This window comes from Procambarus clarkii, chromosome 72 (genome assembly GCF_040958095.1).
Source record: "Procambarus clarkii isolate CNS0578487 chromosome 72, FALCON_Pclarkii_2.0, whole genome shotgun sequence".
NCBI classification, from domain to species: Eukaryota; Metazoa; Arthropoda; class Malacostraca; order Decapoda; family Cambaridae; genus Procambarus; species Procambarus clarkii.
Genome location: NC_091221.1, coordinates 1,475,103 through 1,489,138, shown reverse-complemented (window position 1 = coordinate 1,489,138; position 14,036 = coordinate 1,475,103). Strand labels below are relative to the sequence as shown.

Here is a 14,036-nt window from a genome sequence, read left to right as displayed (position 1 = left end):
AGAGGAGTGAGGAGGGTAGAGGAGTGAGGAGGGTAGAGGAGTGAAGGGGTAGAGGAGTGAAGGGGTAGAGGAGTGAGGAGGGTAGAGGAGTGAGGAGGGTAGAGGAGTGAAGGGGTAGAGGAGTGAGGAGGGTAGAGGAGTGAGGAGGGTAGAGGAGTGAAGGGGTAGAGGAGTGAGGAGGGTAGAGGAGTGAAGGGGTAGAGCAGTGAGGAGGGTAGAGGAGTGAGGAGGGTAGAGGAGTGAAGGGGTAGAGGAGTGAAGGGGTAGAGGAGTGAGCAGGGTAGAGAAGTGAGGAGGGTAGAGGAGTGAGGAGGGTAGAGGAGTGAGGAGGGTAGAGGAGTGAGGAGGGTAGAGGAGTGAGGAGGGTAGAGGAGTGAGGAGGGTAGAGGAGTGAGGAGGGTAGAGGAGTGAAGGGGTAGAGGAGTGAGGAGGGTAGAGGAGTGAGGAGGGTAGAGGAGTGGAGGGTAGAGGAGTGAAGGGGTAGAGGAGTGAGGAGGGTAGAGGAGTGAGGAGGGTAGAGGAGTGAGGAGGGTAGAGGAGTGAGGAGGGTAGAGGAGTGAAGGGGTAGAGGAGTGAAGGGGTAGAGGAGTGAAGAGGGTAGAGGAGTAAAGGGGTAGAGGAGTGAAGGGGTAGAGGAGTGAGGAGGGTAGAGGAGTGAGGAGGTGGAGAAGTGAAGGGGTAGAGGAGTGAAGGGGTAGATGAGTGAAGGGGTAGAGGAGTGAAGAGGGTAGAGGAGTGAAGGGGTAGAGGAGTGAAGGGGTAGAGGAGTGAGCAGGGTAGAGCAGTGAGGAGGGTAGAGGAGTGAGGAGGGTAGAGGAGTGAAGGGGTAGAGGAGTGAGGAGGGTAGAGGAGGGTAGAGGAGTGAGGAGGGTAGAGGAGTGAAGGGGTAGAGGAGTGAAGGGGTAGAGGAGTGAGCAGGGTAGAGGAGTGAGGAGGGTAGAGGAATGAAGGGGTAGATGAGTGAAGGGGTAGAGGAGTGAAGGGGTAGAGGAGTAAGGAGGGTACAGGAGTGAAGGGGTAGAGGAGTGAGGAGGGTAGAGGAGTGAGGAGGGTAGAGGAGTGAAGGGGTAGAGGAGTGAAGGGGTAGAGGAGTGAGGAGGGTAGAGGAGTGAGGAGGGTAGAGGAGTGAAGGGGTAGAGGAGTGAGGAGGGTAGAGGAGTGAGGAGGGTAGAGGAGTGAAGGGGTAGAGGAGTGAGGAGGGTAGAGGAGTGAAGGGGTAGAGCAGTGAGGAGGGTAGAGGAGTGAGGAGGGTAGAGGAGTGAAGGGGTAGAGGAGTGAAGGGGTAGAGGAGTGAGGAGGGTAGAGGAGTGAGGAGGGTAGAGGAGTGAGGAGGGTAGAGGAGTGAGGAGGGTAGAGGAGTGAGGAGGGTAGAGGAGTGAGGAGGGTAGAGGAGTGAGGAGGGTAGAGGAGTGAGGAGGGTAGAGGAGTGAGGAGGGTAGAGGAGTGGAGGGTAGAGGTGTGAAGGGGTAGAGTAGTGAGGAGAGTAGAGGAGTGAGGAGGGTAGAGGAGTGAGGAGGGTAGAGGAGTGAGGAGGGTAGAGGAGTGAAGGGGTAGAGGAGTGAAGGGGTAGAGGAGTGAGCAGGGTAGAGGAGTGAGCAGGGTAGAGGAGTGAAGGGGTAGAGGAGTGAGGAGGGTAGAGGAGTGAGCAGGGTAGAGGAGTGAGGAGGGTAGAGGAGTGAGGAGGGTAAAGGAGTGAAGGGGTAGAGGAGTGAGGAGGGTAGAAGAGTGAAGGGGTAGAGCAGTGAGGAGGGTTGAGGAGTGAGGAGGGTAGAGGAGTGAGGAGGGTAGAGGAGTGAGGAGGGTAGAGGAGTGAGGAGGGTAGAGGAGTGAGGAGGGTAGAGGAGTGAGGAGGGTAGAGGAGTGAGGAGGGTAGAGGAGTGAAGGGGTAGAGGAGTGAGGAGGGTAGAGGAGTGAAGGGGTAGAGCAGTGAGGAGGGTAGAGGAGTGAGGAGGGTAGAGGAGGGAAGGGGTAGACTAGTGAGGAGGGTAGAGGAGTGAGGAGGGTAGAGGAGTGAAGGGGTAGAGGAGTGAGGAGGGTAGAGGAGTGAGGAGGGTAGAGGAGTGAGGAGGGTAGAGGAGTGAGGAGGGTAGAGGAGTGAAGGGGTAGAGGAGTGAGGAGGGTAGAGGAGTGAGGAGGGTAGAGGAGTGAGGAGGGTAGAGGAGTGAGGAGGGTAGAGGAGTGAAGGGGTAGAGGAGTGAGGAGGGTAGAGGAGTGAGGAGGGTAGAGGAGTGAGGAGGGTAGAGGAGTGAGGAGGGTAGAGGAGTGAGGAGGGTAAAGGAGTGAAGGGGTAGAGGAGTGAAGGGGTAGAGGAGTGAAGGGGTAGAGGAGTGAGGAGGGTAGAGGAGTGAGGAGGGTAGAGGAGTGAGGAGGGTAGAGGAGTGAGGAGGGTAGACGAGTGAAGGGGTAGAGGAGTGAGCAGGGTAGAGGAGTGAGGAGGGTAGAGGAGTGAAGGGGTAGAGTGAGGAGGGTAGAGGAGTGAAGGGGTAGAGGAGTGAGGAGGGTAGAGGAGTGAGGAGGGTAGAGGAGTGAAGGGGTAGAGCAGTGAAGGGGTAGAGGAGTGAAGGGGTAGAGGAGTGAGCAGGGTAGAGGAGTGAGGAGGGTAGAGGAGTGAAGGGGTAGAGGAGTGAGGAGGGTAGAGGAGTGAAGGGGTAGAGGAGTGAGGAGGGTAGAGGAGTGAAGGGGTAGAGGAGTGAGGAGGGTAGAGGAGTGAGGAGGGTAGAGGAGTGAAGGGGTAGAGGAGTGAAGGGGTAGAGGAGTGAGGAGGGTAGAGGAGTGAGGAGGGTAGAGGAGTGAGGAGGGTAGAGGAGTGAATGGGTAGAGGAGTGAGGAGGGTAGAGGAGTGAGGAGGGTAGAGGAGTGAGGAGGGTAGAGGAGTGAAGGGGTAGAGCAGTGAGGAGGGTAGAGGAGTGAAGGGGTAGAGGAGTGAGGAGGGTAGAGGAGTGAGGAGGGTAGAGGAGTGAGGAGGGTAGAGGAGTGAGGAGGGTAGAGAAGTGAGGAGGGTAGAGGAGTGAGGAGGGTAGAGGAGTGAAGGGGTAGAGGAGTGAGGAGGGTAGAGGAGTGAGGAGGGTAGAGGAGTGAAGGGGTAGAGGAGTGAGGAGGGTAGAGGAGTGAGGAGGGTAGAGGAGTGAGGAGGGTAGGGGAGTGAAGGGGTAGAGGAGTGAAGGGGTAGAGGAGTGAAGGGGTAGAGGAGTGAAGGGGTAGAGGAGTGAGGAGGGTAGAGGAGTGAGGAGGGTAGAGGACTGAAGGGGTAGAGGAGTGAAGGGGTAGAGGGAGTGAGGAGGGTAGAGGAGTGAAGGGGTAGAGGAGTGAAGGGGTAGAGGAGTGAAGGGGTAGAGGAGTGAAGGGGTAGAGGGAGTGAGGAGGGTAGAGGAGTGAAGGGGTAGAGGAGTGAGGAGGGTAGAGGAGTGAGGAGGGTAGAGGACTGAAGGGGTAGAGGAGTGAAGGGGTAGAGGAGTGAAGGGGTAGAGGGAGTGAGGAGGGTAGAGGAGTGAAGAGGTAGAGGAGTGAGGAGGGTAGAGGAGTGAGGAGGGTAGAGGAGTGAGGAGGGTAGAGGAGTGAGGAGGGTTGAGGAGTGAAGGGGTAGAGGAGTGAAGGGGTAGAGGAATGAAGAGGTAGAGGAGGGTGGAGAAGTGAAGGGGTAGAGGAGTGAGGAGGGTAGAGGAGTGAAGGGGTAGAGGAATGAAGGGGTAGAGGAGTGAGGAGGGTAGAGGAGTGAAGGGGTAGAGGAGTGAGGAGGGTAGAGGAGTGAAGGGGTAGAGGGAGTGAGGAGGGTAGAGGAGTGAGGAGGGTAGAGGAGTGAGGAGGGTAGAGGAGTGAAGGGGTAGAGGAGTGAAGGGGTAGAGGGAGTGAGGAGGGTAGAGGAGTGAAGGGGTAGAGGAGTGAATTGGTAGAGGAGTGAAGGGTTAGAGGAGTGAGGAGGGTAGAGGAGTGAGGAGGGTAGAGGAGTGAGGAGGGTAGAGGAGTGAGGAGGGTAGAGGAGTGAAGGGGTAGAGGAGTGAAGGGGTAGAGGGAGTGAGGAGGGTAGAGGAGTGAGGAGGGTAGAGGAGTGAAGGGGTAGAGGAGTGAAGGGGTAGAGCAGTGAGGAGGGTAGAGGAGTGAGGAGGGTAGAGGAGTGAAGGGGTAGAGGAGTGAAGGGGTAGAGCAGTGAGGAGGGTAGAGCAGTGAGGAGGGTAGAGGAGTGAGGAGGGTAGAGGAGTGAGGAGGGTAGAGGAGTGAAGGGGTAGAGGAGTGAGGAGGGTAGAGGAGTGAGGAGGGTAGAGGAGTGAGGAGGGTAGAGGAGTGAAGGGGTAGAGGAGTGAGGAGCTCCTCTTAAGCTCTGCCTTTCCTTTCCAAAGGTGTTTATTTTTATTTTTTATTTTATTTTTTTTTTGTTTGTCATCTTTGCCTGTTTTATACTCTTAATTATTTGTTCTTAGTTAATCCCCTTGTCACTAAACCTAGGGCTTTTATTACCCTGTTAATTAACCATTACTAAGCTAATTATCTTCAAGATCATATTTTTATGATTATTATTTTTCTTATTATTTTTTATTTTACATTTATATTGTCAGTCTCTACTGATTTTTTGTTTTTTATTTTATGTAACTACTGTGTCCTCCCTGGCTATCTATTGGATCTTTATTTTACTTCTAAATTGTTACTATTTTATTGTATTTGCTTTTATTCTTGTGTTTTGCTTTATCGTGTATCTTGTATCGTGATCCCTCTGCATCTCTATGCACACTGATATTGATCCTGATCAAAATCTTCTGTTTCATATCTACACCAACCAGCACATTGATCATCATTATTGCAAGTATTTCACAGCACACCAGGCTAAAAACAAACTCCAAAATAGCACCTGTCTATCAGTTTATAACCAAAATGTTAGATCACTTGGTAAACATTTTGACGATTTAAATGCATTACTCACAGCACTAGGTACTAACCTATCGTTCATTATTTTAACAGAAACTTGGCTAAATAAAGACTATACCCAACTCTACAACTTAGCTGGTTATAAAGCCATTCATAACTGTAGGCCTAATAAAAAAGGTGGTGGCACAGCTATATATTACCGAGATACATTTATCTGCAACAGTGTTATTAGTGACAGAGATGACTACTGTGAATATACTTTTGCTCAGTTTACAATTAAATCCCTTAAATCCTCTTTGACTATTGGAGCCATCTATAGATTTCCCAATACTAACATAGCTTCTTTCTCAGACAACCTAAGGAATCTTATTATAAACAACAATCTCAACAAAAACCACATCATTCTGGGAGGAGACTTTAATATTGACCTGGGTCAACCAAATTGCTCTCAAGTTGACTATTTCCTTAACAGCATGAACTCCTGTATGCTAATCCCCACAATCACCAAACCTACCCGAGTCACTCAAACATCAGCCACTACCTTGGACCACATATGGACAAACATAACAGCTCCCCTTGTATCTGGTATAATCTACGACAGAACAACTGACCACTATCCTACCTTTCTCATAGCGAACATGGACATAACACCACCAAAAAGCAAGAAACTTTCATTTAGGCTACACAGTGAATCAGCTTTAGACAATCTTACAGAGGCACTTCACAATATTAACTGGGATTCTGAATTCAATAATACCCATGATATAAATTCATTAGCTAACCTCTTCCTCTCCAAAACTCTAAGCCTCTACAACCTTCATTGTCCCCTTCTTACCAAGCAAGTAACTGACAAAAGATTAAACAATCCATGGCTCACAAGTGGCATTCTCAACTCAATCAACAAGAAACATGAATATGAAAAGAAAGTTAGGATTGGCCTAGTTTCAAAGGAAGTGGCTAAAAGGTACTCATCAATGCTTACCAGTATCATAAGAAAGGCAAAACTTGCATATTATGTGAATAGATTCAATGAAGCAAAAGGCAACATGAAAAGCAATTGGAAAACTATCTCTAGTATCCTAGGAACTAAACAACACTCACATAACCAAATAAAACTCTACAAGGATTGGGGATATACCATCAACTGATTTAGAAATGGCAAATGAATTTAATAGTTTCTTTTCATCGGTTGGTGCTAATCTTGCCAGTAAAATCCCACAGACTCAGACACATATTAACACATATCTCTCAGGCAGCTATCCAAACTCTCTTCTCCTTTCACCAATCAGCCCGGCAGATGTTGTGTCCATCATACACTCTGTAAAAACCAAGGCAGGGAACACCAGTGAAATTCCGTCCATTGTGTACAAGAGAGCCTCCCATGCCCTTGCCCCACCCATAGCACTACTGTTCAACAAATCTATAGAGTGTCACACCTTCCCTGATATCCTCAAAAAAGCAAGAGTAACGCCAGTCCATAAAGGAGGCAATCCGGCGGACATAAACAATTATAGACCAATATCAAATCTACCCATTCTATCAAAAATATTTGAAAAAATTATTTACAAACAGCTCTATTCCTACCTCGTAAAATTCAACATACTCAGCCCCTGCCAGTTTGGCTTCCGATCCCAAAAGAGCACCAACGATGCAATCATTAGTCTCCTTGACGTTATCTACTCAGCCCTTGACAAAAATGAGTTTCCGATTGGACTCTTCATTGACCTAAGAAAAGCCTTTGATACTGTTAATCACAACTACCTCTTACTTAAACTCCAGCATTATGGAATCCGAGGCCTTGCCCTTGACTACATCCGATCCTATCTTAGTGACAGACACCAATATGTAACCATCAATGATACAACTTCTTCCACTCTACCAATTACCGTTGGAGTGCCACAGGGCAGCATCTTAGGACCTCTTCTATTTCTTATATATATAAACGATCTGCCTAATGTCTCTAATATTCTCAAACCTATATTGTTTGCTGACGATACTACCCTTATCTATTCAAACCTCAACCCACATACACTAAATAATGTTGTGAATAATGAATTAAAAAAAGTCCACTTATGGATGTCAACGAACAAACTAACATTAAACATCGAAGAGACTTACTACATCTTATTTGGAAGCAAATCATCAAATGCAATTCAGCTACAGATAGACAACATTAACATCAGTAATAAAAATGATGGCAAGTTTCTTGGCCTATTCCTAGACAAGAGACTCAACTTCAGCACCCACATTCAACACATAACTAAGAAAGTCTCTAAGACAGTTGGTATACTCTCCAAAACCAGATATTATGTTCCTAACTCTGCTCTCCTCTCACTATATTATGCACTAATCTACCCCTATCTTAATTATGGTATCTGTGCATGGGGGTCTACCACTGCAAACCACCTTAAGCCCATCATCACACAGCAAAAATCTGCTATCAGAATAATAACTAACTCTGCTTTTAGACAACACTCGGCTCCCTTGTTTAAATCCCTAAACTTGCTAAATATTAACTCCCTCCACACATTCTCTTGTGTCAACTACATTTACAAAACCCTGTTCTTAAATGCAAACCATGCTCTGAAACTCTCCCTGGACAGATGTAATAGGACCCATTATCACCACACCAGAAATAAATATCTCTTTGATATCCCCAGGGTCAAACTTAATCTGTGTAAACACTCTATGCAAATTAAGGGACCTAGTCTATGGAACTCACTCCCTAGTGAATTGAAAAATTGTAAAACTTTTGCCTTATTTAAAAGCAAAACCAAAAAGTACCTAACTTCATCTTCTTAGTTTTTCTACACTGAGCTTTAAATTTGCTCTGTACCTAGTGTTACCCAATCTCCTAATTTTTATGTAATATCAAACAACCTTATCATTGTGTTCATTGCTGTCTTCTTTTATGTGCTAGCCATATGCTGTATTGTGCCTACCAATTTGTTGTCAACTACCATTCAAGCTGTCATTGCAATCAATCTTATATTGTTTCTGCTGTATTGTGCCTACCTATTTTTTGTCAACTACCATTCAAGCTGTCATTGCAATCAATCTTAGCTACCTATGTGCTTTAATATACTGTACCTACAATTTTCTCTCATCTTCTTCCCCTCATACCTCCCCCTCACTAATCCTTCTCCTCACTCTTCCTTCCCACCTCACTCCTCTACCCCTTCTCTCCTCTACCCTCCTCACTCTTCTACCCGCCTCACTCCTCTACCCTCCTTTTATTTATTTATTTATTTATTTATTTATGCATATACAAGAATGTACATAAGGAATGTGAGGATACAAATATGGTAATTACAGTCTTGTAAAGCCACTAGCACGCGCAGCGTTTCGGGCAGGTCCTTAATCTAAGAAAATTTTAAGGAGGTAAATACTTGCAAAATTTATAGACAAAAAAATGATAACAGATTACATGAAATGAAAAAAAAAAGAAGATGAGAGAAAATTGTAGGTACAGTATATTAAAGCACATAGGTAGCTAAGATTGATTGCAATGACAGCTTGAATGGTAGTTGACAAAAAATAGGTAGGCACAATACAGCAGAAACAATATAAGATTGATTGCAATGACAGCTTGAATGGTAGTTGACAAAAATTGGTAGGCACAATACAGCATATGGCTAGCACATAAAAGAAGACAGCAATGAACACAATGATAAGGTTGTTTGATATTACATAAAAATTAGGAGATTGGGTACCACTAGGTACAGAGCAAATTTAAAGCTCAGTGTAGGAAACTAAGAAGATTAAGTTAGGTACTTTTTGGTTTTGCTTTTAAATAAGGCAAAAGTTTTACAGTTTTTCAATTCACTAGGGAATGAGTTCCATAGACTAGGTCCCTTAATTTGCATAGAGTGTTTACACAGATTAAGTTTGACCCTGGGGATATCAAAGAGATATTTATTTCTGGCGTGGTGATAATGAGTCCTATTACATCTGTCCAAGGAGAGTTTCAGAGCATGGTTTGCATTTAAGAACAGGGTTTTGTAAATGTAGTTGACACAAGAGAATGTGTGGAGGGAGTTAATATTTAGCAAGTTTAGGGATTAAAACAAGGGAGCTGAGTGTTGTCTGAAAGCAGAGTTAGTTATTATTCTGATAGCAGATTTTTGCTGTGTGATGATGGGCTTAAGGTGGTTTGCAGTGGTAGACCCCCATGCACAGATACCATAATTAAGATAGGGGTAGATTAGTGCAAAATATAGTGAGAGGAGAGCAGAGTTAGGAACATAATATCTGATTTTGGAGAGTATACCAACTGTCTTAGAGACTTTCTTAGTTATGTGTTGAATGTGGGTGCTGAAGTTGAGTCTCTTGTCTAGGAATAGGCCAAGAAACTTGCCATCATTTTTATTACTGATGTTAATGTTGTCTATCTGTAGCTGAATTGCATTTGATGATTTGCTTCCAAATAAGATGTAGTAAGTCTGTTCGATGTTTAATGTTAGTTTGTTCGTTGACATCCATAAGTGGACTTTTTTTAATTCATTATTCACAACATTATTTAGTGTATGTGGGTTGAGGTTTGAATAGATAAGGGTAGTATCATCAGCAAACAATATAGGTTTGAGAATATTAGAGACATTAGGCAGATCGTTTATATATATAAGAAATAGAAGAGGTCCTAAGATGCTGCCCTGTGGCACTCCAACGGTAATTGGTAGAGTGGAAGAAGTTGTATCATTGATGGTTACATATTGGTGTCTGTCACTAAGATAGGATCGGATGTAGTCAAGGGCAAGGCCTCGGATTCCATAATACTGGAGTTTAAGTAAGAGGTAGTTGTGATTAAGAGTATCAAAGGCTTTTCTTAGGTCAATGAAGAGTCCAATCAGAAACTCATTTTTGTCAAGGGCTGAGTAGATAACGTCAAGGAGACTAATGATTGCATCGTTGGTGCTCTTTTGGGACCGGAAGCCAAACTGGCAGGGGCTGAGTATGTCGAATTTTACAAGGTAGGAATAGAGCTGTTTGTAAATAATTTTTTCAAATATTTTTGATAGAATGGGTAGATTTGATATTGGTCTATAATTGTTTATGTCCGCCGGATTGCCTCCTTTATGGACTGGCGTTACTCTTGCTTTTTTGAGGATATCAGGGAAGGTGTGACACTCTATAGATTTGTTGAACAGTAGTGCTATGGGTGGGGCAAGGGCATGGGAGGCTCTCTTGTACACAATGGACGGAATTTCACTGGTGTTCCCTGCCTTGGTTTTTAGAGAGTGTATGATGGACACAACATCTGCCGGGCTGATTGGTGAAAGGAGAAGAGAGTTTGGATAGCTGCCTGAGAGATATGTGTTAATATGTGTCTGAGTCTGTGGGATTTTACTGGCAAGATTAGCACCAACCGATGAAAAGAAACTATTAAATTCATTTGCCATTTCTAAATCAGTTGACGGTATATCCCCATCCTTGTAGAGTTTTATTTGGTTATGTGAGTGTTGTTTAGTTCCTAGGATACTAGAGATAGTTTTCCAAGTGTTTTTCATGTTGCCTTTTGCTTCATTGAATCTATTCACATAATATGCAAGTTTTGCCTTTCTTATGATACTGGTAAGCATTGATGAGTACCTTTTAGCTACTTCCTTTGAAACTAGGCCAATCCTAACTTTCTTTTCATATTCATGTTTCTTGTTGATTGAGTTGAGAATGCCACCTGTGAGCCATGGATTGTTTAATCTTTTGTCAGTTACTTGCTTGGTAAGAAGGGGACAATGAAGGTTGTAGAGGCTTAGAGTTTTGGAGAGGAAGAGGTTAGCTAATGAATTTATATCATGGGTATTATTGAATTCAGAATCCCAGTTAATATTGTGAAGTGCCTCTGTAAGATTGTCTAAAGCTGATTCACTGTGTAGCCTAAATGAAAGTTATTTGCTTTTTGGTGGTGTTATGTCCATGTTCGCTATGAGAAAGGTAGGATAGTGGTCAGTTGTTCTGTCGTAGATTATACCAGATACAAGGGGAGCTGTTATGTTTGTCCATATGTGGTCCAAGGTAGTGGCTGATGTTTGAGTGACTCGGGTAGGTTTGGTGATTGTGGGGATTAGCATACAGGAGTTCATGCTGTTAAGGAAATAGTCAACTTGAGAGCAATTTTGTTGACCCAGGTCAATATTAAAGTCTCCTCCCAGAATGATGTGGTTTTTGTTGAGATTGTTGTTTATAATAAGATTCCTTAGGTTGTCTGAGAAAGAAGCTATGTTAGTATTGGGAAATCTATAGATGGCTCCAATAGTCAAAGAGGATTTAAGGGATTTAATTGTAAACTGAGCAAAAGTATATTCACAGTAGTCATCTCTGTCACTAATAACACTGTTGCAGATAAATGTATCTCGTTAATATATAGCTGTGCCACCACCTTTTTTATTAGGCCTACAGTTATGAATGGCTTTATAACCAGCTAAGTTGTAGAGTTGGGTATAGTCTTTATTTAGCCAAGTTTCTGTTAAAATAATGAACGATAGGTTAGTACCTAGTGCTGTGAGTAATGCTTTTAAATCGTCAAAATGTTTACCAAGTGATCTAACATTTTGGTTATAAACTGATAGACAGGTGCTATTTTGAAGTTTGTTTTTAGCCTGGTGTGCTGTGAAATACTTGCAATAATGATGATCAATGTGCTGGTTGGTGTAGATATGAAACAGAAGATTTTGATCAGGATCAATATCAGTGTGCATAGAGATGCAGAGGGATCACGATACAAGATACACGATAAAGCAAAACACAAGAATAAAAGCAGATAAATAACTTAAGTGATGGGGGTAGGAGGGGCATATTGAGGGGGCAGGAGGGAGGGTAGGAGTGAGGGGGGTAGAAGGGAGGGCAGGAGTGATAGGATTGGGGGAAGGAGTTAGGGGGTAGGTAGGAGGGGGAGGTATGACCTGGCTATATTGGTTATGTCATGTCTAATTGTTGCATGCTGAATGCTCAAAGCCCCTTTCTTTATTCAGTGTTGTCACATACCTCATGTGAGTGTGGATAGGCAAACACTCATCTAGTTAAACTTATCTCGTAGTACTTTCAGAGACCGGTAATTTAGATTGTGTAAGTAGAATCTCCAAATAAATGGATCTTTAAAGCGCATTCCTATTTGGGTTTAAAAGGTTGTACCGAATGAGAAACTCGGATAAAATAGTATAACACGAGCAATGTTGTTGTTCAGTTTGGTTGCCTAAAGCACATACAAGGACTAGACATTACCAGGCATTCTTGTATACCTTACCTTATGCTATAAACATTGCCACAACCCTGGGTTTTATTGATTTAAATGGCCACAGGGAGTCCTACAAAATTGCAGGTTATAATGTTATTAGTTTATCCACTGTGGTGACAAGTGGGCTGACTGATGTCCATTGACACCTGTATCGTGCTTCAGTTTACTCACTAGATCGTCCTGTCTCTGGTCTCGTCTGTAGGAAGTATGTCAAAATAAAATGGATCATTAATAGCATAAGACTTGGGGGTAGGAGAGAGTTGCAGTGTTTGTCGTGGCCTTCAGTTGTTCCTAGTATTAGTCGACTTAGTTTTAGAAATATTTGTGTTGGGCAGTGTTGTTGTTTGAAAGTAGATGTGTTTTTGTAAAGAAGGTGGGGGTTCTTCATGGTTGGGTACAATTATCTAAGTGATTATAGATATCTGGTGTATAAATGTTTTGACATTAGAATAACTACCTTCTTTTTGTTAAAGTCAAAAGGTCGCTTGATTAATTGTAGGGTTTTGTTAGTAATTTTTGTGTACTGGAGCAACTTTTGGTTAATGATGGAATCTAGCTCAAAGGTCCTTTATTTCATTGTTCTTCTTCATTTTAATGTGGTAGTTGTGATATGGATTGTTGTGGGTCACCTGTAAGGTTTTGCAATGTTAAATACTGTATATAATAATAAGAATTTGCCAGTCTTTTAACCATTTTTAGAGTTGCCGTAGATCTTTGTAAGGGCTCGATATCATTTGTTCATGTTCTCTGTACCATAAATCTTGGTGTCATCTGCAAAATTGATGTGGTTTGTAATAATTTGTCATTGAGGTATATAAGGTTTAGACCCTTGTGGTATAAGGTTTAGAGCCTTGTGGTACGCTTCGTGCCGTATTTTCCAGTCAAATCTGTTTCAGAGGAAGCTTTAATTTATTTGTTTTAATTAAGCAATCTTTTTATCCTTTATTCCATGTGCTTCATATTTCACTCCTAGCCTTTCATATGGTGCTTTATCAAACAGTGTGTGTTTGAATAGCTGGTTATCAGAAAAAAAATGTGAACAGGTTTGTTTTTAAGAAACCAATGTTTTGTTGATTTGACAAAAATAGTTTCTTCCCTTCTGGACCTTGCAGATGTGAGGTCAAATTAATTTGAAAGTTTTCTGCTTGGCAGTTTCAAAAATTTGAGTAACATTTGAAATCTATCTAGCGAGTTTAAGTGGCAGTAAGTTTGGCTGTCAATTCATTTAATAGCTTGGATTGAATTCCAGGTATTTGAAGGTTTTTGAATGTTAGTTTGTAAGGCTCTTCCCATTTATGGTGTTTGTTATAGGCAGATAGTTTATATATACACTATCTTGAAATAGTTATCTTCAGCAGTTTGAAACATTTGTGGTAATGGGATGTCTGGTGTGAATAATTTAGTGTTCATTACTAATATTTGGTAGGACACTTCAGTGCAGCAAATATTAAGATTGGACATGTCTAATGGTTTTGTTTCTTTTCTTCTTAGACTATTAGAAAATTGAAGGGTTTGGTACCATTAGACAATATTGTTAGGAAACACTTTCATGTGTTTCCTATCAAGTTGTGGCATTTAGTAACACACTTGAGGGAAATTTTTTTAGCTAATTTAGTGTAATCTTATCATTGATTAGTGGAAATGACGTAAAAATTTACATCAATGTTCCATAGCTTTAACTTTAGTCTATATTTGTTTTAAGTGAAATTTGTTAGTTAATTTAATCTATTAAAATAATGCCTAAAATTTATCTTTTGCAGTTTAACATAACTATAAAATTAAAAGCTTTGCATACCAAACTATACTTTCAAGTTGTCAAAATTAGTTTTCACTTATAAAATATAATGTTGCTTAAAGGTATAATATTACCTTTTTATATAAAACTTAAACTTAACAGTTTTATATTTTACCTTTAAGTTTATTAGTTTGTCAATTATAAAGCTATAAT

The 14,036-nt window shown here is 42.7% G+C and overlaps 1 long non-coding RNA gene across 1 annotated transcript in view; it reads left to right on the top strand.

The window, feature by feature from the left end:
• LOC123773773 (uncharacterized) overlaps positions 1-14,036 on the top strand; it is a 47,985-nt gene that overhangs the window by 33,499 nt on the left and 450 nt on the right. The gene's annotated exons all lie outside the window — the stretch shown is intronic.